Genomic DNA, 26,134 nt, shown 5'->3' with positions numbered 1-26,134 from the left:
AACCAGATTATTTGTTTTGTTGTTGAGTTTCTTTTTTTTTTTAAAGAGTTATACCCATGTTTATTGCAGCCAAATCCACAACAGAGAGGATATGGAATCAGTCAAGATCTTCATAAACTGAAAGTTAGATAAAGCAAATATTATATATACATGGAATAATTTGACCCAGCCTCAAAAAATGAATGAATTCCCGACATTCACCACAAAAGGGACACACTCATGCCAAGTGAAAATACAGACCCAGAAGCAACTATATCACATATCTTCTGTTATTTGTGGAAGTTTATATCAACAGAGTATAATAATTACCTGGATATATATTTGTATATAGTTATAAATACTGCTTTTCTGAATTATACCATGTATATGAGAATATGCTACTTTCCCCATGTTTTGATCACTGCCATGAATCCATTTTGTAATATTAATATATATGTTTTCAAAAAAATAAACAAAAATACATTATTATGAGCTGCGGGCACCTCTTTGTGCTGTGGAACATTAAAATTGATTTATTCTATTTTGGTACTCTTTATCCAACCTTTTTCTATCCTACCCCCAAAATCCCTAATCTCTAATAATCATTATTCCAACTTCAGGTCTACATTTAATAAACTTCCACATGACAGGGATAAAATGTAATATTCAATTTTCTATGTCTGGCTGATTTCATCTAACATAATAACTTCCAGTTAAATCCATTTTGTGGCTAATGTTAGGAACTCATTCTTTTTATAGCCAAATTTTTTTTTATTTTATATATTGCATTTTCTTCATCTATTCATACATCAATAGACACCTATGTTGATTTTATACCTTTTTTTTTTTCTAGGCCATAAGGCTGGCCACAGGCATAGCTCTTTTATAATGCACATTTTTTTTAACTTTTATTTAATGAATATCAATTTCCAAACTACAGCTTATGGATTACAATGGCTTCCCCCCCATAACGTCCCTCCCACCCACAACCCTCCCTTTTCCCACTCCCTCTCCCCTTCCATTCACATCAAGATTCATTTTCAATTCTCTTTATATACAGAAGATCAGTTTAGCATACATTAAGCAAAGATTTCAACAGTTTGCTCCCACACAGAAACATAAAGTGAAAAATACTGTTTGAGTACTAGTTATAGCATTAAATCTCAATGTACAGCACACTAAGGACAGAGATCCTACATGAGGAGTAAGTGCACAGTGACTCCTGTTGTTGACTTGACAAATTGACACTCTTGTTTATGGCCTCAGTAATCACCCTAGGCTCTTGTCATGAGTTGCCAAGGCTATGGAAGCCCCCGGAGTTCACCGACTCTGATCATATTTAGACAAGGCCATGGTCAAAGTGGAAGTTCTCTCCTCCCTTCAGAGAAAGGTACCTCCTTCTTTGATGACCCATTCTTTCCACTGGGATCTCACTCACGGAGATCTTTCATTTAGGGTTGTTTTTTTTTTTTTTTTTCCCCCAGAGTGTCTTGGCTTTCCATGCCTGAAATAGTCTCATGGGCTTTTCAGCTGAATCCACATGCCTTAAGGGCTGATTCTGAGGCCAGAGTGCTGTTTAGGACATCTGCCATTCTATGGGTCTGCTGTGTATCTCACTTCCCATGTTGGATCATTCTCTCCCTTTTTGATTCTATCAGCTAGTATTTGCAGACACTAGTCTTGTTTATGTGATCCCTTTGGTTCTTAGTCCTATCATTATGATCAATTGTGAACAGAAATTGATCACTGGGACTAGTGAGATGGCATTGGTACAGGCCACCTTGATGGGATTGAATTGGAATCCCCTGGTATGTTTCTAACTCTACCGTTTGAGGTAAGTCAGCTTGAGCATGTCCCGAATTGCACATCTCTTCCCTCTCTTATTCCCACTCTTATATTTAACAGCAATCACTTTTCAGTTAAGTTTCAGCACTTAAGAAGAATTGTGTATTGATTACAGTATTCAACCAAAAGTATTAAGTAGAACAAACCCAAAAAACTACTAAGAGGGATAACACATTAAGTTGCTCATCAAAATAATATCTAAAGGTCCCTCTTTGTAATGTCATAGAACCAAGAAAGACAGAAGTTAATTTCTCTAAGATTTCCTAACCAGTCTAACTAATTAACAACAAAAGGAAGGGAATAAGAAATTTAGAAATGCTAGGATCACATGATTAAAATGTAGTTTTCCAAAACATTTGTAATATGTGCAAAATTTATCACAACAGCATACCAAAGCATACAAAGCATTTCTATTGAAACTTAATATATATTGGATTTTATGTTTTGATTGAGTCTGTGGATAGTACGGAGGAATTTTATCTTTCTCTGTCAATATAAAAGCATTAAGCCCACCAAATTTTGTGTAGTATCTCTTTTCTCAAACAAGAGTATAATTTTAAAACTATGGAAAAAATTAAATAATTGTTCGTCTCATAAAAATAATATAAACTCAAGTTGAATTTTTCAAATTAATATTTTAAGTAAAATTAACATAAAGGTTTGATAAATTAAGAAATGAAGTTTCTGTTTCTAAGAAGCTGAGGATATGTGTACTTTAGAGAACAAGCTACTATAAAAATCCATGTATTCTCTATAATTAGAAAGCTTAAATGTAAAATGTTATATTCATTCTGAAGTAATTAAATGAAATATACTTTCAACTAAAATATTACTACATTTTTAAAACTTAGGCATAGTATTACAGTTTGTAGACTGATTTGCTAATTATAATACTTATTTATATTACATAACTCATGCTTGTAAAAAGTAATAAAATATCCCATTAAGTCTAGCTTAAACATAGCACTTCATAGTATTTCATTTAAAAGTACGGATGTTGAAAGATCCCATGATATTCAGGCAATGATGCCATGTTTCTTCTTCCACAATATCTGAGACTTTCATGATCATCCCTTTATGGTTGCTTCAGAGCATAAGACATTATTACAAGCACCAAGAGGTTATGCAGAATACAGGTCTTTCACTTGATTAATGTTATTATTGAAACACTGACGTCTATCCAGAAGTTTTCTGTGCTGGTTGGTAAAAAAGTCCACATCCTGGGGCTGGTATGATGGTGTACCATTGGCATCCCATACAGGTACCTGTTCCTATTCCAACTGCTCCACTTCCAATCCAGCTCCCAATAATGACCTGGGAGAAGCAATGGAAGATGGCCCAAGTATTGAGCCCCTGTCACCCATATGAGAGACCCAGATGAAGCTCCTGGCTTCTGGGTTTGACCTGGCTCAGTGCTGCTATTGCAGCCATGTGAGGAGTAAATCAATAGATGAAAGATTCTCTCTCTCTCTCTCTCTCTCTCTGTGTGTGTGTAATTTCCTTTTAAATACATAAACAAATCTTTTTAAAATGGCCACATCACATCTACAGTGGAGTCTGTTCTCCAGCTCTCAAATCTGTGTTCTCTATGACTTGCTATGGCCAGCAGAATACATTGAAGTCATATTGTGAAGATTTTCATTATGCACTTCAGCAACTTTGTACTTTTCTACTAGTAGTGTCCTAAGCATTACAATTACCCTTTTGAAAAATTTGCCCCAGTTTACTGACAGAGGAAAGACATAGGACCTGGCCTGTTATTCTTTTTGCCCTAGCTGTTAGATTGCCAAAGCCAGACACATTCATTGTTGCCATATAACCACCCACCACATTCAAGATGAACATGGATTCATCGTCACACTCAGATCAAATTAGTTGAGCCTGCCTGGTTCTGAATAACTAACTACCCAATCAAACCATAAGTTAAATAAATCTTTGTAGTTTGAACCAGTAGGTTTGGGAGAGGCTTGTTATGCAGTAAAGGCTACCTAATACATCTTCCATTAGCCCTCTTCTTAAAACCCTTTTTCAGAAATCAAGTTACATTTCCATACCTAGGCTAAGCAGAATTTGATGATATAGACTACGTTAAATGTTAGTTTTACAGTATAGCTGGCTACAGTTTGGTCATCCAAATCGCGTACAACATGGCCTCTCTGGATGGATAGTTTTCATTAAGGCTCAGGTATTAAGAAATTTTTGGAGTAGAGTCTGTGAATAAAATTCATTCTGTTATAATTAGTTGCACCTGAAATAGTCTTCAATTAGCTAGTATGTATTAGTCAAGGGCTAATGTCCAGGGTCCTGAAGTAATCAGAGTAATAAATGGTCCCTGCATTTGATTAAATGCAAAATGAATCTGATGTGTTTAATCAACCACAAATGCCTTTTTACAGAAAATAAGTATACTTCAACACATGGGCCATTATAAATTCATTTCTAGCAAGGGAGAATTGTCAGTGTATTTATTTGGCTGATAAAACATCATCATATTGTAAGGGAGTTTCTTATGTCTCTTGCTGCTCACAACATCATCTACACAGAGCTACTCAAATTATTATTTTAGTAAGTTGAACAAAACTGCTTTGTTTATGAAATAGGTTTGTTTTCAAATCCACCACCCTATTAACTGAAACATGCTTAAACATTGCGTTTTTCCATCTCCAGATCAGTTCTCCTTCAAGTTTTCCAATATGTATTGGAGAAATTGTGACTCTTCAAGTTAACCTTATTCTAATCCTGAAAATAAAGCCTCTGTTTATCAAAATGTTTATTAATCTTTTTCAAAGTCTCTACTTTCTTTCTTTTTTAACCTTTACCTTCTTGGAGAAAGGAGTTAAAGCATATGACTTGTGATCCACGTATGCCCCTTTCCTGGGGATGCAACTCAGAGAAGTAGGATAAAAAAAGGCATGTGTCTGCTGTCCAAACTGCTTAACAACTGAAGCTCTTGGATGAGTATACTGATATTTTGCTAGCAGGAAAAGGCTCTACTGTGCAATGCCCTTGGCAGGATGTTCTTGGCAAAACATTATCTATAGTAAATACAACTCCAGATCTATGAGGCATGGCTCCCTGGAGAATGTCAGAGAGGGAATACATAACTCTCTGGAGGGAAAACTGGAAATATTTTGTAATTAAATGTTCCTACCATGTGAAATGATTATATAGTCCTCACACAGAAACTTCATCTATTCTAGGACAGAGGGCAGGACCTAAGGAACTGCTCTTGATATTCCAGACCTCTTCAACCTTCCTCTTAGCCCCTTGCTTGCTTGTTTCCTTGATATTATTTGTTAAAGTTTTATGTTGAGTTCTGATTTATGAGCGTCCAATTTGTCAGTATAAACTTGTATGTTAATTCATCACTTATCTATTATTTGCATTAGTCAATAGTGTTTTCTTTTTCATTATTTCGTTTTTAAATTTTGATTAACATGTTGTAGTTACATGTTATAATGCAATATTTTAACACATACACAGCAAAAAACAAGAAAACCTGGGAACTAGTTTTTCTGTTTCCTCCAGTCACCTAAAAAATATCATAGGTCAATTTTTTCTCTGGTGTCATTTTTTTAATCATTTCCCTTCCTTGCTCAAATATCACTAGTGAATGCTCACTGCCTGAATATTAAATCCAAAGTCCTTGTCCTAAAAGATTAAGGACAGCTTTGTAACAAACACTGTGTTTGTGTAGAATAAAAAGTGGGCTACTCTAGACTCATCTAGACATATTTTAGAACCTGAAAAAAAATTAGAAAAAGTAAATTCAAAATGCACTAAAGATTTAAATGTTAATACTTTAAATTTTCAGAAAATAACAGAGGACCTAATCACTCTTTTTACCAAGGAAATGTTAACTCTAGAGTGAAGAAGTATTTCCTAAAGTGCACAAAAAATACTGTTAATGAAACAAACTTCAACTTATAATTTCAGACTATGTACAAAATGAGGAATTCAGGTCCTAATAAAGCACCATGGCCTTCTTCATCATGAGGAACCTTAAAAATGATTAAGACAATATTAGTAGAAAAATATAAATTAAAACCCAGAGCTTTTCTTTTATACCTGCTAAGTTCATAAAAGTTTCAAATTCTGGCAATACTAAGATTTAGAGAAGAAAATAGGAGAGAAGAAATGTTTTAATGCTTTTATTCTAATTTTTAATTAGCTTTTAACAGAATCAATGAGATCTGTAGATGTAATTCTAAGAATATAATAATATTCCTTTTCTCCCTTCTTCCTTCTTTCTCCCTCTTCCCTTTTTTCTTCTCCCTTCCTTTCTTTTTTTAGTTTTTGAGATAACATATTTTAAAATTACATTAAAGAAAAAAGGATTAATGTATCACTAAATAAGAAGTTTAACAATTAAAAATCAAAAAAAAAAATCTTAATTTGGTGAGAATAGAAACTGGTTATAAATAATAATAGAATGGAAAAAAACACCGTTATACCCATATACAGCAAATTTTAAAGTAATTACAGATCATCTGTGTTTAGGGCCAAAATTGGCACAGTTGTATTGGAAAACAATTTTACTACAACAAAAACAAAGCTGCTGTATCACAATACCAGATTTCAGGACATACTACAGGGCAGTTGTAATCAAAACAGCATGGTACTGGTACAGAAACAGATGGATAGACCAATGGAACAGAATTGAAACACCAGAAATCAACCCAAACATCTACAGCCAACTCATATTTGATCAAGGATCCAAAACCAATCCCTGGAGTAAGGACAGTCTATTCAATAAATGGTGCTGGGAAAATTGCATTTCCACGTGCAGAATCATGAAGCAAACCCCTAACTTTCACCTTACACAAAAATTCACTCAACATGGATTAAAGACTTAAATCTACTACCTGACACCATCAAATTATTAGAGAGCATTGGAAAAACCCTGCAAGATATAGGTACCGGCAATGACTTCTTGGAAAACACCCCAGAAGCACAGACAGTCAAAGCCAAAATTAACATTTGGGATTGCATCAAATTGAGAAGTTTCTGTACTGCAAAAGAAACAGGAAAGTGAAGAGGCAACCGACAGAATGGGAAAAAATATTTGCAAACTATGCAACAGATAAAGGGTTAATAACCAGAATCTACAAAGAAATCAAGAAACTCCACAACATCAAAACAAACAACCCACTTAAGAGATGGGCCAAGGACCTCAATAGACATTTTTCAAAAGAGGAAATCCAAATGGCCAACAGGCACATGAAAAAATGTTCCAGATCACTAGCAATCAGGGAAATGCAAATCAAAACCACAATGAGGTTTCACCTCACCCCAGTTAGAATGGCTCACATTCAGAAATCTACCAACAATAGACTGGCAAGGATGTAGGGAAAAAGGGACACTAACCCACTGTTGGTGGGAATGCAAACTGGTCAAGCCACTATGGAAGTCAGTCTGGAGATTCCTCAGAAACCTGAATATAACCCTACCATTTAACCCAGCCATCCCAATCCTTGGAATTTACCCAAAGGAAATGAAATTGGCAAACAACCAAGCTGTCTGCACATTAATTTTTATTGCAGCTCAACTCACAATAGCTAAGACCTGGAACCAACTCAAATGCCCATCAACAGTAGACTGGATAAAGAAATTATGGGACATGTACTCTATAGAATACTATACAGCAGTCAAAAACAGTGAAACCCGGTCATTTGCAACAAGATGGAGGAATTTGGAAAACATCATGCTGAGTGAATTAAGCCAGTCCCAAAGGGACAAATATCATATGTTCTCCCTGATCAGCGACAACTAACTGAGCACCAAAGGGGAAACTTGTTGAAGTGAAATGGACACTATTAGAAACGGTGACTTGATCAGCTCTTTTCCTGATGGTTGATGTACAAGGTAATACTTTATCCATTTTAGTATTTTTTTTTTGTTCTAGTACCATTGGTTGAACTCTGTAATTAACACACAATTATTCTTAGGTGTTTAAATTTTAACTGAAAAGTGATCCCTGTTAGGAATTTGGAAAACATTATGCTGAGTGAAATAAGCCAATCCCAAAGGGACAAATACCACTTGTTCTCCCTGATAGGTGACAACTAACTGAGCACCAAAAAGGAAACCTGTTAAAGTCAAATGAACACTATGAGAAACGGTGACTTGATCAGCCCTCACCCTGACTGTTAATGAGCAACTTGATATGTTATCCCTCTTAGTATTTTTTTTGTTTATTTGTTCTACTTAATACTTTTGGTTGAATACTGTAATCAATACACAATTCTTCTTAAGTGCTGAAACTTAACTGAAAAGTGATCACTGTTAAATATAAGAGTGGGAATAAGAGAGGGAAGAGATGTGCAAGACAGGACATGCTCAAGCTGACTTACCTCAAACAGTAGAGTTAGAAACATACCAGGGGATTCCAATTCAATCCCATCAAGGTGGCATGTACCAATGCTATCTCACCAGTCCCAATGATCAATTTCTGTTCACAATTGATCATAATGATAGGACTAAGAACCAAAGGGATCACATAAACAAGACTAGTGTCTGCAAATACTAGCTGATAGAATCAAAAAGGGAGAGAATGATCCAACATGGGAAGTGAGATACACAGCAGACCCATAGAATGGCAGATGTCCTAAACAGCACTCTGGCCTCAGAATCAGCCCTTAAGGCATGTGGATTCAGCTGAAAAGCCCATGAGACTATTTCAGGCATGGAAAGCCAAGACACTCTGGGAAAAAAAAAAAAAAAAAAAACCTAAATGAAAGATCTCCACGAGTGAGATCCCAATGGAAAGAAAAGAAGGAGGTACCTTTCTCTGAAGGGAGGAGAGAACTTCCACTTTGACCATGGCCTTGTCTAAATATGAGCAGAGTCGGTGAACCTAGGGGGCTTCCATAGCCTTGGCAGCTCATGACAAGAGCCTAGGGTGATTACTGATGCCATAAACAAGAGTGTCAATTTGTTAAGTCAACAACAGGAGTCACTGTGCACTTACTCCTCATGTAGGATCTCTGTCCTTAGTGTGCTGTACATTGAGATTTAATGCTATAACGAGTACTCAAACAGTATTTTTCACTTTATGTTTCTGTGTGGGAGCAAACTGTTGAAATCTTTGCTTAATGTATGCTAAACTGATCTTCTGTATATAAAGAGAATCGAAAATGAATCTTGATGTGAATGGAAGGGGAGAGGGAGTGGGAAAGGGGAGGGTTGCGGGTGGGAGGGACGTTATGGGGGGGAAGCCATTGTAATCCATATGCTGTACTTTGGAAATTTATATTCATTAAATAAAAGTTAAAAAAAAGACACTAAGAGAAAAAAAAAATAAGATACAATACTACTTAATAATTTCCCTCTGGTGATATGCTGTAAAAGAGTTTACTTTTACACAGGCAATTTAAACAATATTCATTAAATCAAATGAAAGTCAGAAAGGAAAAAGAAATGACCTAAAATACAAGAGTGTTAAAATATATACATAAAATGTATGCACACAAAATTTATAGAAAGTCAATATAATTTATAAAGATTAATCTGTATGGGTTCTCTTTTTAGTCATCATTTCTAATCCAAGACATAAAAGTTGGTGTTTGAAATCATTACTTAGTATATACTAAATTGATCTTCTGTATATAAAGATAATTGAAAATTAATCTTGATGTGAATGGTATGGGAGAGGGAGCTGGAGACAGGAGAGTTGGGGGTGGGAGGGAAGTTATGGGGGGAAAAAGTCACTGTAATCCAAAAGCTGTACTTTTGAAAATTATATTTATTAAATAAAAGTTAAAAAAAAGTTGGTGTTTCCAGTGTTCTTCCCTTGACACAACACTTCTTACTTTTCATGCCCTTAACTTGTAATCTCATTCACTCTCGTGATTTGAACCAGCAATTAGGTGCTGATGGTTCTCAACACATTTTTGCTCTTTGTATCAGACTTGTTTTCACTTAGTGGTTAATAAACAACTCAAAGGCCATAAGAGTAAACCTAAATTTAGGCTTACCTTTATTTTAGACATCTTCTATAATATAGTGTTCCTTTCCACAGCTCATGTTCACCTACATTGAATATCTAAGTCTGAAACTTGGAATTCACCTAAGAATTATCTGCAATCCTCCATTTAACAGCCATTACTAAGCCATACTAATTGTCTTTCCTTGCTGTTCATTAAATTTGTCCTCTCTCCCATTCAGTTTACATGAACATGTTAGTGAGGGCCTCCACTATATCAATGGATGTAAGTACTCTATATTTTGCTTTTCTTTAGCCCTACACATCTAAAATCCATTTGTCAAACTGCTTTGAAAATTATCTACCCAAAATCATGTTCTTTCCCTCCTTGAAACCTTTATTAGCTTCACCATGTAGACAACACAAAACATTATATATATATTTCTTTCCCTAACTCAGCTTCTCTCATAAAGTAAATCCAGGCTAGTGCCATGGCTCACTAGGCTAATCCTCTGCCTGTGGACCGGCACTCCAGGTTCTAATCCCGGTTGGGGCACTGGTTCTGTCCAGCTCTCTGCTGTGGCCTGGGAAGGCAGTGCAGGATGGCCCAAGTGCTTGGGCCCTGTACCCGCATGGGAGACCAGGAAGAAGCACCTGGCTCCTGGCTTCGGATCAGCACAGCAAGCCGGCCGAAGCGGCCATTTGGGGGGTGAACCAATGGAAAAAGGAAGACCTTTCTCTCTCTCTCTCTCTCTCTCTCTCTCTCTCTCACTGTCTAACTCTGCCTGTAAAAAATAAAGTAAGTCCATTTACTATGAGTTAGCATCTGTCTATGCTCTAATTCTACTACAATAATGAGTCCTTGTTTTCCTATGCCTGGAACATGCTGCTTCATACTTTTTTACCTTTTCTTTTTTAATTGTTTTAGTATAAAGGGAACTGATTTCATGTATATTATATATACAATTCCAAAAAGATAATCATATTCCCCTCCCTCCCTCAATCTCCCCTCCTTCCTCTCTCCCTTTTTTGCCTTTAATTTTTGTAATAACATAATTGCAATTTATTTTATAATCATAGGATTAATGCACCACTAACTATAATGTTCAACAGGAAGATAGTAGAAAGACCACACCTATTCTTAGCACTCATCCTTGAAGATACCTTTCTGGAAATTCTGGAGTGCCACACCTTTCCACTACTAGCATTCTCTGTGCTTTCAAGGACACTGCACAAAGGTCATAGGCAATGGAACTAAAATTTTTAAGTACATGCCTATTTTAATTTTTTAAATACATGCCTATTTTAATGATTTTCATTGTCTTTGAAAGGCAAAGATGTTTCATATTTCTATCAATGATCTTTCCAATTTTCATTTACTGTTTACCTTTATGTCTTTTCCTCTAAGCTATAATATTTCTAAAATACACAAACTGTAATTCAACTTTGTTCCCTTTCTTTGTATATATAGTATGTTGGTTCAAAGAGTATTGTGCACAAATATTAGCTTAAATGAACTGTGGAGATATTGAATAATTAGACTTATTAACTGAGGAACAGCTTCACTCTGTTTGCACAGCCCTTTGAGTCTGTAGCTTAGAATTAATGTTCTCAATTATCTCTGCGTCTTTTTTTTTAATTTTTGACAGACAGAGTGGACAGTGAGAGAGAGAGACAGAGAGAAAGGTCTTCCTTTTGCCTCTCTGTGTCTTGAGCTATTGAACAGGGAGCTATTATTCTATATTCCAAATCAGATGTTTTAATGTTTTTTGATTGCAAGATTATCTTCCTGACTAGGGGATATTTTGGAAAATAAGATCTGTGTTGATTAGAACTAAGAATGTCATAACATTTATTGTGTATATAAACATTAACTTCCTCCATGGATATAACATTCCAGTATATGAATATTTAATTACTTCATATTCCTGATTGAAAAATAGCTTGCCATAAATTTTTCATTGTTTTGAACATTATAGAAATTGAGTAAAATTACATGTATGTGAACAATTAAATTGGTGAGAATTATAGGTTTTGAAATAAAAATAGAATAAGCTGCAAATTTTGCATTGATTATTCCTAATTATATGATTTGGTGTAAGTTATCAAAATGAAGAGTGAATGCATAAAATTTGAAGGTGTACCAGATAGTTTTATAAGTGAACCTTATCAGTCATTCAATTCCAGAAAATCCCAACCTTACATCATCTTACATATAATTAAAAAATGAAAGACCATTTCCTGCATCCCTAAGACCACACCCAAATTCAATGATTTGCAGGTTCTCAACAGAGATGCATTCATGGACATTATCTATTATAATAAATGCATACCAAAGGAAATAATCAAAAGGGACAGGGGCATTGAATGATGTCTCAAAAAAAAAAAAAAAAACTAAGACACCATCTATCAAGCACAACCCAAAATTCTAGATACCCAGAAAAAAAGCGGTGTTCAGAATATGACACATTCTTTAGATGCAGTGAGCCACTCGTTATATAGATCAATTTTTACATCAGTCTAGGAAACAGTTTGCTATTAAAATGCACATATGCCAGCCCAGAAGCCACCTGGGAAGCAGGACCATCTAAGGACAGCATTCTCAGCCTCATTATATTAACCCTTTCTTGCATGTTCATCAAATCATTTTGTGAAACTATTACATCCTGGTGATTGTGTGCACAACTATGGAGCCACAATAACTAAGTTCAAACCCCAGCTTGATTGTTAGCTTCTCTACGTAACAATATCTGTCTCATAAGATTGTTATTTGAGTCCAATTACTTATCAGCCTGTGAAGTTACTTAGAAATGTCCTTGGCAAAAAGAAAACTAGTAGTAATGGCAGTGGTAATGGAACTTTGACTCCAATAAGAAACCAAGACAGAATTATAGTTCAATTTAAAATATAAACCTATACATGAATTTCTATGACAAAATATAAAAATGGAAGATAATAATGTACATAAAGCAAAACGTACCTTGACAAAGTCATGCTTACTGAAGTTATGCAAAATGATTCTACATAAAAAATATTTCTGTATTTTAATAGATAATAAGAATTTTCATAAAAATTTACATCCACAAGTGATTTAAAACATTAAGAAAACATAAATAAAAGACATTTCTTTACCTGAGTCACTTACAAAAAATGCAGAAAATATTAAAATACTAAAAAATTAAAGGTACTAAAAAGATAAGAAATAAGAAATACTCATATGCATAGATTTCAAAATATTTTTGCACCAAAATAAACTTGATTCCACTTTACATGACCATTTTGAAATACCCCTATATCTGTCACCTACTAGTAGTTTTATTCAGCATTGTGCTGGAGTTCCTAGCCAAAAAAGCATATTAAAGAAAAAGTATAAAGAATAAAGATAGGGGCTGGCACTGTGCCATAGCGGGTAAAGCCACCACCTGCAGTGCCAGCATCCCACGTGGGTGCCAGTTCAAGTAGCAGCCACTCCACTTCTGATCCAGCTCTCAGCTATGGCCTGGGAAAGCAGTAGAAGGCAGCCCAAGTCCTTGGGCCCCTGCACCCTCATGGGAAGACCTGGAGGAAGTTCCTGGCTCCTGGATTTGTATCAGCTCAGCTCTGGCCATTGCAGCCAATTGGGGAGTGAACCAAGGGGTGGAAGACCTCTCCCTCTGCCTCTCCTTCTCTCTCTATGTAACATCGACTTTCAAATAAATAAACAGTTAAAATTTAAACACCTAAGAATAATTGTGTGTTAATTACAGAGTTCAACCAACAGTACTAGAACAAAAAAAAAATACAAAAATGGATAAAGTATTACATTGTACATCAACCGTCAGGACAAGAGCTGATCAAGTCACTGTTTCTCATAGTGATCCCTGTTAGGAATTTGGAAAACATTATGCTGAGTGAAATAAGCCAATCCCAAAGGGACAAATACCACTTGTTCTCCCTGATAGGTGACAACTAACTGAGCACCAAAAAGGAAACCTGTTAAAGTGAAATGAACACTATGAGAAATGGTGACTTGTTCAGCCCTCACCCTGACTGTTGATGAGCAACTTGATATGTTATCCCTCTTAGTATTTTTTTGTTTGTTCTACTTAATACTTTTGGTTGAATACTGTAATCAATACACAATTCTTCTTAAGTGCTGAAACTTAACTGAAAAGTGATCGCTATTAAATGTAAGAGTGGGAATAAGAGAGGGAAGAGATGTGCAATTCGGGACATGCTCAAGCTGACTTACCTCAAACGGTAGAGTGAGAAACATACCAGGGGATTCCAATTCAATCCCATCAAGGTGGCATGTACCATGCCATCTCACTAGTCCCAGTGATCAATTTCTGTTCACAGTTGATCATAATGATAGGACTAAGAACCAAAGGGATCACATAAACTAGTGTCTGCAAATACTATCTGATAGAATAAATAAAGGGGAGAGTGATCCAACATGGGAAGTGAGATACACAGCAGACCCATAGAATGGCAGATGTCCTAAACAGCACTCTGGCCTCAGAATCAGCCCTTAAGGCATGCGGATCCGGCTGAAAAGCCCATGAGAGTATTTCAGGCATGGAAAGCCAAGACACTCTGGAAAGAAAAAATGACCTAAATGAAAGATCTCTGCGAGTGAGATCCCAGTGGAAAGAACGGGTCATCAAAGAAGGAGGTACCTTTCTCTGAAGGGAGGAGAGAACTTCCACTTTGACCATGGCCTTGTCTAAAAATTATCAGAGTCAGTGAACTCAGGGGGCTTCCATAGCCTTGGCAACTCATGACAAGAGCCTAGGGTGATTACTGATGCCATAAACAAGAGTGTCAAATTGTTAAGTCAACAACAGGAGTCACTGTGCACTTATTCCTCATGTAGGATCTTTGTCCTTAGTGTGCTGTATATTGAGATTTAATGCTATAACGAGTACTCAAACAGTATTTTTCACTTTATGTTTCTGTGTGGGAGCAAACTGTTGAAATCTTTACTTAATGTATGCTAAACTGATCTTCTGTATATAAAGAGAAACGAAAATGAATCTTGATGTGAATGGAAGGGGAGAGGGAGTGAGAAAGGGGAGGGTTGCGGGTGGGAGGGACGTTATCAGGGGGAAGCCATTGTAATCCATAAGCTGTAGTTTGGAAATCTATATTCATTAAATAAAAGTTTAAAAAAAAAACAAATAAATAAACAAATCTTTAAAAATGATTAAAGATATCAGAGAAAATCTACACTTTGACTTTTATTTATATCTACAAACTACTTCTAGATAAAATATAATATGCAAAGATCAATTGTATATTTTGTATATATCAATTTATATACCAACAACAAAATGTTAAGAACATGGAAACAAAAAACAATTACTATATATATGGAAATAAAGTAAACAAAGCACTCTCTTTTTGTGGAAGTTATGAAACTTCCAATAAACACTAAGGAAAATTGAAATACATATAAAGACACAGGAATTTGTGAAATGTAAGATATCAATTAAAGAATAATAATTTTAGATAAATAAATATATAAATTGTAGCATCAATATTATTTCACTCAAGTTATTATTTAATGAACAAAGATCAAGGTACAAACAGGCATATACAACCAAAAACTCTTAAAACAATGGGGTTTTGGAGGGAATTTGTATTTTTTATTGATGACAGACATAAAAGAAAATACAGTCATTGATAGTTCACAAACTACTTCTTCCATTAAAAGCATTTTTTACAGGATGGTATATCTATAAATTGTCAGAATTATAAGTATTATGTTATATATTTTACAAAAAAAATAATATTTTTATCAAATAATTCACAAAAGAATGTTTCATGGAATTGAGAAGCTGATTTTAAAATTTTACAGCAGAGTTGAAAAAGGAGATGCTACACCTGATACTGCAGAAATACCAAGTTATTAGGAACTATTGCAAACATGCCAACAAATAAGAAAACCTAGGAGAAATGAATAGAATTCTGGAAACATATAACTTACCAAAATTGAGTCACAAAGACACAGAAAACCTGAATAGACCAATAACCAGAGACTGAATCAGTAGTAGTCTCCCAATAAAGAAAAGTCCAGAATCACGTGATTTTACTATTGAATTCTATGAAACTTTTTTTTGCAAAAAAAAAAAAAACTGATATTCAATTAGGCATTTCATTAAATATACAAAAAACCCTCATCAACTATGAACATGTTGTTTGCACACTTTAAAAAAAAAAGCAATAAATCTCCTGATCTAATACTTTATTTTGAGAATAGCTTTAAGGATATTTTATTTTAGGAGAGTCATACATAAAACTCACATATACATAATTCCAACAGGAAGTTTTCAAATGATGCACTTTCTGGTGTGCCCTAATGCTGTTTTAGTAAACTTTGTAAGAAAGAGCTAACATCAATTTTTCTTCAAACTAATTTTTCTCCAAACCATTCCAAACTATTTAAAGTTTCGGAATCACTCCAAATTCTGAGAGTACAACATTACTTAATTCCAAAACCAAAGATACAACAAAAATTGAAAATGATAGACTAAAATCTTTGATAAACATAAATGCACAAATACTCATCAAAATACTAGCAAATCAAATTCAACACCTCATGGAGGAACATCATGAACTCTGACCAACTGGTATGTATGCCAGTTATTCGGAGATTGCTTGATATACACAGATCATAAACATGCAGTAGAAAACTGCAGAATCTGTTTTTAAAAAAAAAAAAAAAAGCCATTACAGATAACCAGAACCAAAAATAGCCAACATGATTTCTGGATGCATCTCTGCAATGATCTTTAGATCATTATGTCATTATAATAAGATTTTCATGACTGACAATCCTTCTCACATAATGCACCTCATGCCGTGACACATGCCATGACACATCCAAGATTTCCAAAAAAGCAAGAAAAGGAATCTTAACCTTGTGCCAAACTCTACTCTTTATGCATATTCAATTAAATTTCATTCCAAACAGAAGCCTCTATGCCTCCAGATCATGTAAGAAAATGGACCCAAACCTCATTAAGGGCAGCTCCCTCGTAAGTACGCCCACACTCTTTCCTGAGTGTGTAGTTTCACATGCCATCTAAATAAATCTTACTTCTCTGTTGACCTTTCCAACATCTCATCTTCAAATTCCTTCTTGCATCAGGAAGGATGACCTGAATCTAGCCATTCCACAAAATCTAGCAAGTCAGCCAGGAGGAAGCAAGAGTTAAGGGTTCTCCCAAACATCAACTGATGAATTTTTCTCCTAACACTCATCTCTTTGCATTTGAAGTCTGCGTTACATCCTGCTTTTTTCTTCTTCAATCTGTTCTGATCCGCTATGGACTAATTCCTTTTAATCCAATGGTGGAGTTAAGAAAGTCAAAAGCCAACACCATGCAAATCAGATACAAATGGATCCTTCATGAAGAAAATTTATAAGAATTGCTGGGACTTGCTGTGAAGTCATACACTGCCCAGAGGGTCCCCTTGTTTCTACTGCCTTATGACCATAACCTTTCCACATTGTCTAACATTTCTTATGTTCTGAACCTCCAGCATTTTCACTCCTTCAAGTTGAAGGAGTAAAATTTTATCACACTTACCAATGAGGTGTTTAGTCCCCATGCAGTAAGCCCCTGCCTATGTATGGCAAATAAATTCTGGCATCTTCTGACCCTTGAGAATCCTTGCTGTCTCTATGGAAAACTTTGGCATATCCCACCCTCACATTCCTTGCTCCAACACCTATACAATCCCATTAACTTCCCCCACCGTTTACTTTGGAGTTAAGTTTTTCCCAACATTTGTTATAGTATTGCTATTTTCTGTGGCAATTGAAGAAAGAGGAGTCAGGATATGGTAATGGGACATGACTGACAGGTGCTGTAAGAAATACTAATTCTAGAGTTCCTCATATTCTTTGAAAGAAGAGCAGTCTACCATGCCTTCAACTGATAATTTTCAGGATGGTTTCAACTCTCATATCAAATCAATACTGGCTTGAACAAAAATGCCAAGGAAGCTACCACCATGTTAAAACATTTAAAATGAGGCCTGGGGCTGGCACCTGGTACAGCAGGTTAAAGCCCCAGCCTGCAGTGCCAGCATCCCATTTGGACGCTGGTTTGAGTCTCGGCTGGTCCTCTTCCAATCCAGCTCTCTGCTACAGCCTGGGAAAGCAGTAGAAGGTGGTCCAAGTCTTTGGGCGCCTGCACCTGTGGTGGGAGACCTGGAAGAAGCTCCTGGCTCCTGGTTTTGGATCAACTCAGCTCTGGCCATTGTGGTCACTTGGGGAGTGAACCAGCGGATGGAAGACTTTCTCTCTTTCTCTCCTGCCCTATCTCTCTTTGTAACTCTGTCTTTCAAATAAATAAAATAAATCTTTAAAATAAATATAAATAAAATGAGGCCTATGAGCTCTGATGGCAAACCCCATACCCCCCCTTCTCACAGAAAGGCCCAGGAGCTGAAGAAGCCTGAACAAATTGTGGGGGCCTGAAGATACTTCAGCACCATGGATTGTATCCAAGTTTTCAGATGCTATTTCTGAATTGGTCCACGATGGGGTCTCCACAGATACCTGGGGTGTCAAAGGACACCATCAAGACTGGTGGACACCAACCGTGACCTAGTCTACCAACAAGGCTCTTATATAGCCATGACCTATGCCTCTCCTTTCCTTCCTTTTATTCTCCCTAGGTCACAAAGAAACCTTTTAGACTGTGGATAACTTCCCCTCATCCCCATGAACTTATACTTGGGTTGCCATTTTCAAAACCAGACAACCTTTAGACTAGATGTTCTAAACAAAAATAAGTTCATTTTGTTTTGCATCACTGTTTGGCCACAAGATAAACTAAAGAAAAAAGAAACTTGGCTAACAAACAAGATCTTCAACTACAATATTATCTTCCATATTGGCCTTTTCTGTAAGACACTGCAAAAATTTTCAGAAATTCCTTATTTCAAGGCCTTCATGGCACTCTTTTAAAACCCCGTTCTTAGGGGAAGCTATAGAATGTTATTCCAATAGTCTCCTAGAGATACCTGACTCAGAATAGCAATAATTAGATGTGATGAATGACCCACTGTTGAGTGTTCCTCCATGAGCTAGAGCTCAGTCACTTCAGGATCAGCCTTCCCTTCACTGGAACTATACACAAGGGATAATGTGTCTATGTCTTCATTCCTGAGCCGTAATTCTCCTTCACCTCCTTGTAGATCACCACATTTATTACTCAACCCATCCTGAATGAACCATGCAACTCAACCCATGCACTAGAGGAAGGATAGCTGGGTGGAATCATTTGTAAGAGGGCCTGCTACCATCCAAGTACATGCTTTATCCTCTGAGGTGCCTAATGGAGACGCTAGCACAATGACAGTAGAGTGCCTGTCCCTTGTCCCATGATTGACTTGAAACAATGTAAAGTAAATGTAGGGAAGTTTTCAGAAGACCCTACCAAATTTTCTGAGGAATTTCAGACTCTATGTATGGCCCTTTTACTTTGACCTGGAGTGATAGAAACATCTTCCTGTACACCTGTTATACCTATAAAGAAAAACAACAAATCTAAGTCAAAGCCCAAACCTGATGATGCCCTGACAACTCAATAGCCCTCCTCACTGTGCTGTGGGGGCCACAGAAGTCCTATAATTACATACCATTTGGAACTATTAAAGAAGTCATGAGGATTCAGGGTACCAATACCATGTGCTCCTCTGTCTGCTTTCCATAATTAAAAAACTATTTTATAAAGCCCTTAAATTATTGTAAAATCATGGAACTAACATAAGCAAGAGACCTCAGAATCCTGGTTCAAGCTGTTGCCCGTTGCCCTCCTTTCATCCTAATTCTTACAGTGCAGCCATTTTTAGATGTTATATGGGAGACTCTTCCTGACCTCTGACATCCTCTTTGATTCAGATGCCCAAAATAAAATAAAATATGTTGTCCATTGAAGTCAGGTGCAGGAGGCTCTGACAGAATATGGTAACAAGATTCTCCCAGCACCAGATTACAAAAAGCATGAACATACAATCTCTTCAGGAGATCTAGTTTTGTTAAACACTTGTAGAGAGTGATTTCCCTTTGACCAACTAGTCTAAATGGAAAAGATCCTGTCAGGTGTGACTTAAAACTTCTACTTCAGTTAAATTACAGGAAATGTCTAGCTAGGTACATGTGTCAAGCCTTAAATATCTACTTCCTGAGTCTTCACAAGCACACACACACACACACACACACAGACACCAGGAGTATAATTCTGCCTACTCTTGTGAGACAATTGTGTACATGAAATTTATCTTCAAAAGGCTAAAAGATAAGTAAATTTCTGCTTTTCCTGTAAATTTCTCCCTAAAGGGAGAGGCATTAAGTGTATTGTATTTTCCAGCCAATATGCTTTTTCCTACTTATTTTCTTATCTTTCCTGGGAAACTACCAATGGCAGGAAAACCCCCTTTCTGCCTCAAAAACAAAAAGAGAAAGATCTTACCATATACCATGAAAAAAACAGTTTTGAGAAATCTACTTTGGATGACCACTGGCCAGGCCCTACAGGAACTCTTATATTCTTTAGATTCCCTCACTAAAATGGACGTGGACAACAGAGTAGGCCTAGATTACCTACTACCAAAACAGAATGGAGTATGTGTGCTGATTAATAAAACCTACTACACTTACATTAACGGTGAGCTCATGGACAACAATAACAAAATGATTTATGATCAGGCCAAATGGTTCCATGATTTGGGCAAAGAAAGTCCCTTTGCTTCTACCAACCTTTCCAACATGATTCTAACTCTTGCTCCTTTTTGGCCCTCTCATACTCAACCTAATTGTCAAATTTGTCCCTTCCAGAATTCCACACTGTTGTGAAAAATGGTGTTCATGGAGGGATTCCAGCCATTACTAACTGACAGCAAATGTCTAGCTCCTATAATGAAAACTCTAGATTAGTTGGCAAGAGATTTTCATTCCCTGACTAGGTGAGGATGGTGCCCTGAAGCAGCATGAAGAAGTTAAAGAAGATGGACCCTCTTCCCATGAATTCCCATAAAAATTAAGAGACAAAAATAGGGAAGGTAGGAAGTGACAAGCAATGAGGAGCTGAAGTTGCCAGTCTATCCCAGCAACTCCAAAACTCCACCGCCTTCCAGTTGGTAGAAAACTACAGCTTCCATGAAACAGCCACCCAAAACCAGCGGCAGTCAGAAATACTCAACATGGTTTCAGGCTACATTGTTGCAATGACCTCTTGCTCACTATAATGTCATTATAATGAAATTACCATGACTGACAATCTTACTCCCATAATTTATCTGATACCATGACACATCCAAGATTTTCAAAGCAGAACAAGAAAATGGATGGTGTTCGGCACTTCTCCCAAGTTCTACAACTTACGAATATTTAATTAAACTCTACCCTACACATCATCCCTAAGCCACTAGATAATGTAAAGAAATGGACTTGAAACTCATTGAATGGAACTCTCTTGAGTATGCCTTCACTCCTTTTTAGGTGTGTATTTCAAATAAGTGTTGCTTCTCTGATGACCTTTACCTATGTGTCATCTTCAAATTTATTCTTGTTTTGGATACAAAATTCTGGATCCAGCCACTCCACAACAATAACAAAAGCCAAAACAGACTCAAAGATGCAAAGGAATCTATTGTGTGGTATAACTAACATTACAAATTAGGTGCGAAAGGGTAGGTATGCAATACATTATTATTTTTATCTGAAAAACAATCAAATATTCCTGTTCATGCCACACGGAAAAATCAAAAGTAATTAAATCTAAAATATAAGTGATAAAATCTTAAGATATTTATTAAAATGTATTAAAATTTTCATTATCTTGAAACAGGTACTTTTGAGGAATTTAAGTGAGTGGATTGATGAGTAAAGAGATAGGTGGATAGATTAATAATATACTATTAACAAATCAAGAAAAGAGGTTAGCAGCTAAAAGTGGTACAGTGGATTAAGCTGCCACTAAGGATGCCCATATCCCTATTAAAAAGCCTGGAATCAAGTTCCACCACTGCTGCTGATCCAGTTTCTTGCTAGTACACACCCTGGGTAGCAGCAGATAATAGCTCAAGTTCATGGGTCCCTGCCACCCAGATGGGATACCCAAATGGATTGTTGACCCCTGACTTTGGCCTGCCCCAGCTCTGTTGTCAAGGAGTGAACCAGCAGATGAAATACAAATGAATAAGTAAGCATGTTTTAAAAAAATGAATCAAGTGGTGCCAACCCCATGGCACAGCAGGCTAAAGCTGTCCTTGGACATCTGCACCCATGCAGAAGACCCAGAAGTAGCTCCTGGCTCCTGGCTTCAGATCAGCCCAGCTCTGGCTATTGCAGCCATCTGGGGACTGAACCAGTGAATGGAAGGTGTCTCCCTCTCTCTCTCTGCCTCTTTCCCTCTGTAACTTTGCTTTCAAATAAATAAATAATAAAAATCTTTTAACAAATGAATCAAGAAACAACACCATTTTTTTTTTTTTTTGACAGGCAGAGTGGACAGTGAGAGAGAGAGACAGAGAGAGAAAGGTCTTCCTTTGCCGTTGGTTCACCCTCCAATGGCCGCCGCTGCAGCCGGCACACCGCGCTGATCCGATGGCAGGAGCCAGGAGCCAGGTGCTTTTCCTGGTCTCCCATGGGGTGCAGGGCCCAAGCACCTGGGCCATCCTCCACTGCACTCCCTGGCCATAGCAGAGAGCTGGCCTGGAAGAGGGGCAACCGGGACAGAATCCGGCGCCCCGACCGGGACTAGAACCCGGTGTGCCGGCGCCGCAAGGTGGAGGATTAGCCTATTGAGTCACGGCGCCGGCCAAAACAACACCATTTTCAAAATAGTGATTTCTCTGAGAGGAAAGAGGATGAAACAGGAAAAGCATATTAGAGACATAACAGTTCAAGAATTATGATGTTTAATATTTCAGGCTAAATAGTAAGAATAAAACTTATTCTCTTACCAAAAAATTAAACTCATTTATGTCTAAATCATTTTAAGTGCTTTAAGATTGATTACCACCATTTTCATAAATATCAGCCCAAAAATATCTATTCTGTGTCATTTATAGAAGACTATATTAATAATTTCCCAATATGCTTTTCTAATCCATTGCTTGAAAAGACAAGAAGGAAGAAAAAGTTTTCTGTCAATGAAGTAGTAGAATACTTCTAGCTTTAGGATTTGGGAATTTATTTAAACCAACATAGAAGAAAGGAAGAAAGCTCTCTAGTTTTAGTTTTAGGTTCATACTTAGTTACATTTCCTCTGCATTCCAACAATCAGCAGGGAAGCATGTATTATTTTCCTGGGAGCAATTGAACCATTCTATGCAAACTATGAACTTTTTGCTTTTCATCTTTCCATAGCGTTTATAATTCAACATGCTTCAGTTCTCAAGTACTCTTGCTGTATACTTCAGATGAGATTTTTATTGTCTGCAGTGTTAGGGCTTGAAAATTTCCAGTGTAAACCAAGAACAAAAATTAAAACGTCAAAGAGACAGGCTTTATAAATACTTTCAGTGAGAAAAGAGAAATTTAATCCAAACAGCATTTATCTAATAAGCGCCTTCTGTTTCGTTTACCATGGGTAATCAGTGTGAGTCTAATTTGGCAGTTGTGTTCTCTATGTTATTGTGACACTATTAGAATTCACTTCATGAAAAAATATGCAATTAATTCTTCACTAGCCTTTACAGATAGCTTACAAATCTATAAACTGTCTACTTCCTCAAGCATAGGTAGAAACAGCCACTGTCCTGCAGTGAGAAGCTTTGTTTCAAAGAGAAGATATACAATTAAATTGCAATCCATATCAGATTGCTGCCATTCCCAAAAATGGCACTTTGAATAACCTGAGATGTAATATCAATAGGGTGTTGAGTTAAATACATTTCACTGAAATCCTAAATTGCATAATGAATTTTCAAACAGAAAGCACGGTTCTAGACCCTTAACATGTTCAGTCCAGAGGTTTCAAAAATAAGGTGCAAGTACAACATATCCTGAGGCTACTTTATTGCTCAATAAACTACAAGGTTATAGATTAGTCAATCTGATAAATCCACTGATGGTTTTGTGGTTCTATGATCAGTGTGCAAGGATTTTTATAGCTCAGTAAAACACTGGACAGTTTTACAACTCAAGACTAAACCTGTGATAAAGAGAAAAACAAAAAGTTCATGTACATATTACAGGAAAATCTTCAAAAGTCACAGAAAATCTTCAGAAGTCACACACTAAAATCATATACATTGAAGTCTCATGATACTGCAAAATACAAACAGAAAAATTTTTCTAATGCATAAAGCACATAAGTGATACTCATTAAAATGAACACAAAGGATATCTTGGTCCTAAATGCTTTCAGGAAACAAAACATAAATTAAATTCTGTAGAGTGTGATTATGATTTTCTTTTTATTTAATGAGCATAAATTTGCAAAGTACAGCTTATGGATTACAATAGCTTCCTCCCCCCCGTAACTTCCCTCCCACCCACAACACTCCCCTCTCCCACTCCCTCTCCCCTTCCCTTCACATCAAGATTAATTTTCAATTATCTTTATATACAGAAGATCAATTTAGCGTATATTAAGTAAAGATTTCCACATTTTCCTCCTTCACAGAAACACAAGTGTAAAATACTATTTGAGTACTAGTTATAGCAATAATTAAACACCTAAGAGTAACTGTGTATTAATTAGAGTTCAACCAATAGTTTTAAGTAGAATATAAAATGCAACTTTTGTATTGTTGTGGCTCCCCCCCACCTCCTTCCCTCCCGTGGCCCTCCCCTCTCCCACTTCCTCTCCCATTCCGCCCTTCATCACGTTTCATTTTCAATTACCTTCATATACTGAAGATCAACTTAGTATATACTAAGCAGGGATTTCAACAGGTTGCACTCACACAACAGAACCAGGCATAGGGTATTGTTCAACTAGTAGTGTTGTTTTTGAGTTTCATAGTAAAACACATTAAGGACAGAGATCCTGCGTGGGAAGCATGAACCCAGTGACTCCCATTGTTGATTTAACAATTGGCACTCTTATTTATGATGTCAGCAATCACCCGAGACTCTTGCTATGAGCTGTCTAGGCTATGGAAGCCCCTTGAGTTCACCAACTCTGAATTTGTTTAGTCAAGACTGTATTACAGTGGAGGTTCCTTCCTCCCTTCAGAGAAAGGTGCCTCTCTCCTTGATGGCCTGATCCTTCTGCTGGGGTCTTGTTCACCAGGATCTTTCATTTAGATTGTTTTTTGCCACCGTGTCATGGCTTTCCATGCCTGTGAGACTCTCATGGACCTTTTAGTCAGATCCGAATGTCCCAAGGGTTGATTCTGAGGCAGGAGTGCTGTTTTGTGTGTTTGCCATTCTATGAGTCTGCTGTCTGTCCTGCTTCCCCCACAGGAACATTCTCTCCCTTTTGACTCTATCCTTCATTATTTGCTTACACTGGTCTTATTTGTGAAATCTCTTCGACACTTACCCTATCTTTTGATCAGTTGTGTATTTATACTTATCACTTTACCAAGTGTGCTGGCATTGGTACCTGCCTCCTTGGTAAGGTTGAGTTGAAATCCCCTGGCACATTTCTAGTTCCACCATAGGAGGTAGGTCTGAGTGAGTATGTGCCATCCTATATATCTCCTCCCTCTCTTATTCCCACTCCTATGTTTCACAGAGATCAATTTTCTGTTAATTTTTAAACGCTTAAGAATGGTTGTGCATTGATTGCAGCGTTCAACCAGTGGTCTTGTATAGAGCAAACTGAGCAACAACAACAACAACAACAAAAATACTAAAGGAACCAAATAGTAAGTTGTTCCTCAACAGTCTAGACAAGGGCTGCTCATGTCATTGTCTCTCATAGTGTCCATTTCACTTCAATGGGTATCATTTTAGGTGCTCGTTTAGTTGCCATAGATCAGGGAGAACATGTGATATTTGTCCCTTTTGGACTGGCTTATTTCACTCAGCATGATGTTTTCCAGCTTCCTCCATTTTGTTGTAAATGCCCGGATTTCATTGTTTTTTACTGCTGTATAGTGTTCCATAGAGTACATATCCCATAGTTTCTTTATCCAGTCATCCGTTGATGGACATTTAGGTTGATTCCATGTCTTAGCTATTGTGAATTGAGCTGCAATAAACATTAGGGTGCAGATGGCTTTTTTCTCCCCTTTAATTCCATTTGGGTATATTCCAAGGAGTGGGGTGGCTGGGTCCTGTGGTAGTGCTATATTCAGGTTTCTGAGGATTCTCCAGACTGACTTCCATAGTGGCTTGACCAGTTTGCATTCCCACCAACAGTGGATTAGTTTCCCTTTTTCTCCACATCCTCGCCAGCATCTGTTGTTGGTTGATTTCTGTATGTAAGC

General features: G+C 36.8%; 1 long non-coding RNA gene across 4 annotated transcripts in view; it reads right to left on the bottom strand.

Moving 5' to 3' along the window:
* The window catches only part of LOC138849796 (uncharacterized), a 56,901-nt gene extending 32,114 nt beyond the window's left edge, over nt 1–24,787 (bottom strand). For 2 of the 4 annotated variants that reach the window (XR_011388989.1, XR_011388988.1), the window contains exon 1: nt 24,600–24,787. This is a non-coding gene — a long non-coding RNA (uncharacterized lncRNA). The remainder of the gene's footprint in view (nt 1–24,599) is intronic. The other 2 variants (XR_011388990.1, XR_011388987.1) reach the window with 1 other exon arrangement.
* Nucleotides 24,788–26,134: the final 1,347 nt, after the last annotated feature.

This window comes from Oryctolagus cuniculus, chromosome 5 (assembly GCF_964237555.1).
Source record: "Oryctolagus cuniculus chromosome 5, mOryCun1.1, whole genome shotgun sequence".
Taxonomy (NCBI): domain Eukaryota; kingdom Metazoa; phylum Chordata; class Mammalia; order Lagomorpha; family Leporidae; genus Oryctolagus; species Oryctolagus cuniculus.
This window is presented reverse-complemented; position numbering and strand designations above follow the sequence as displayed.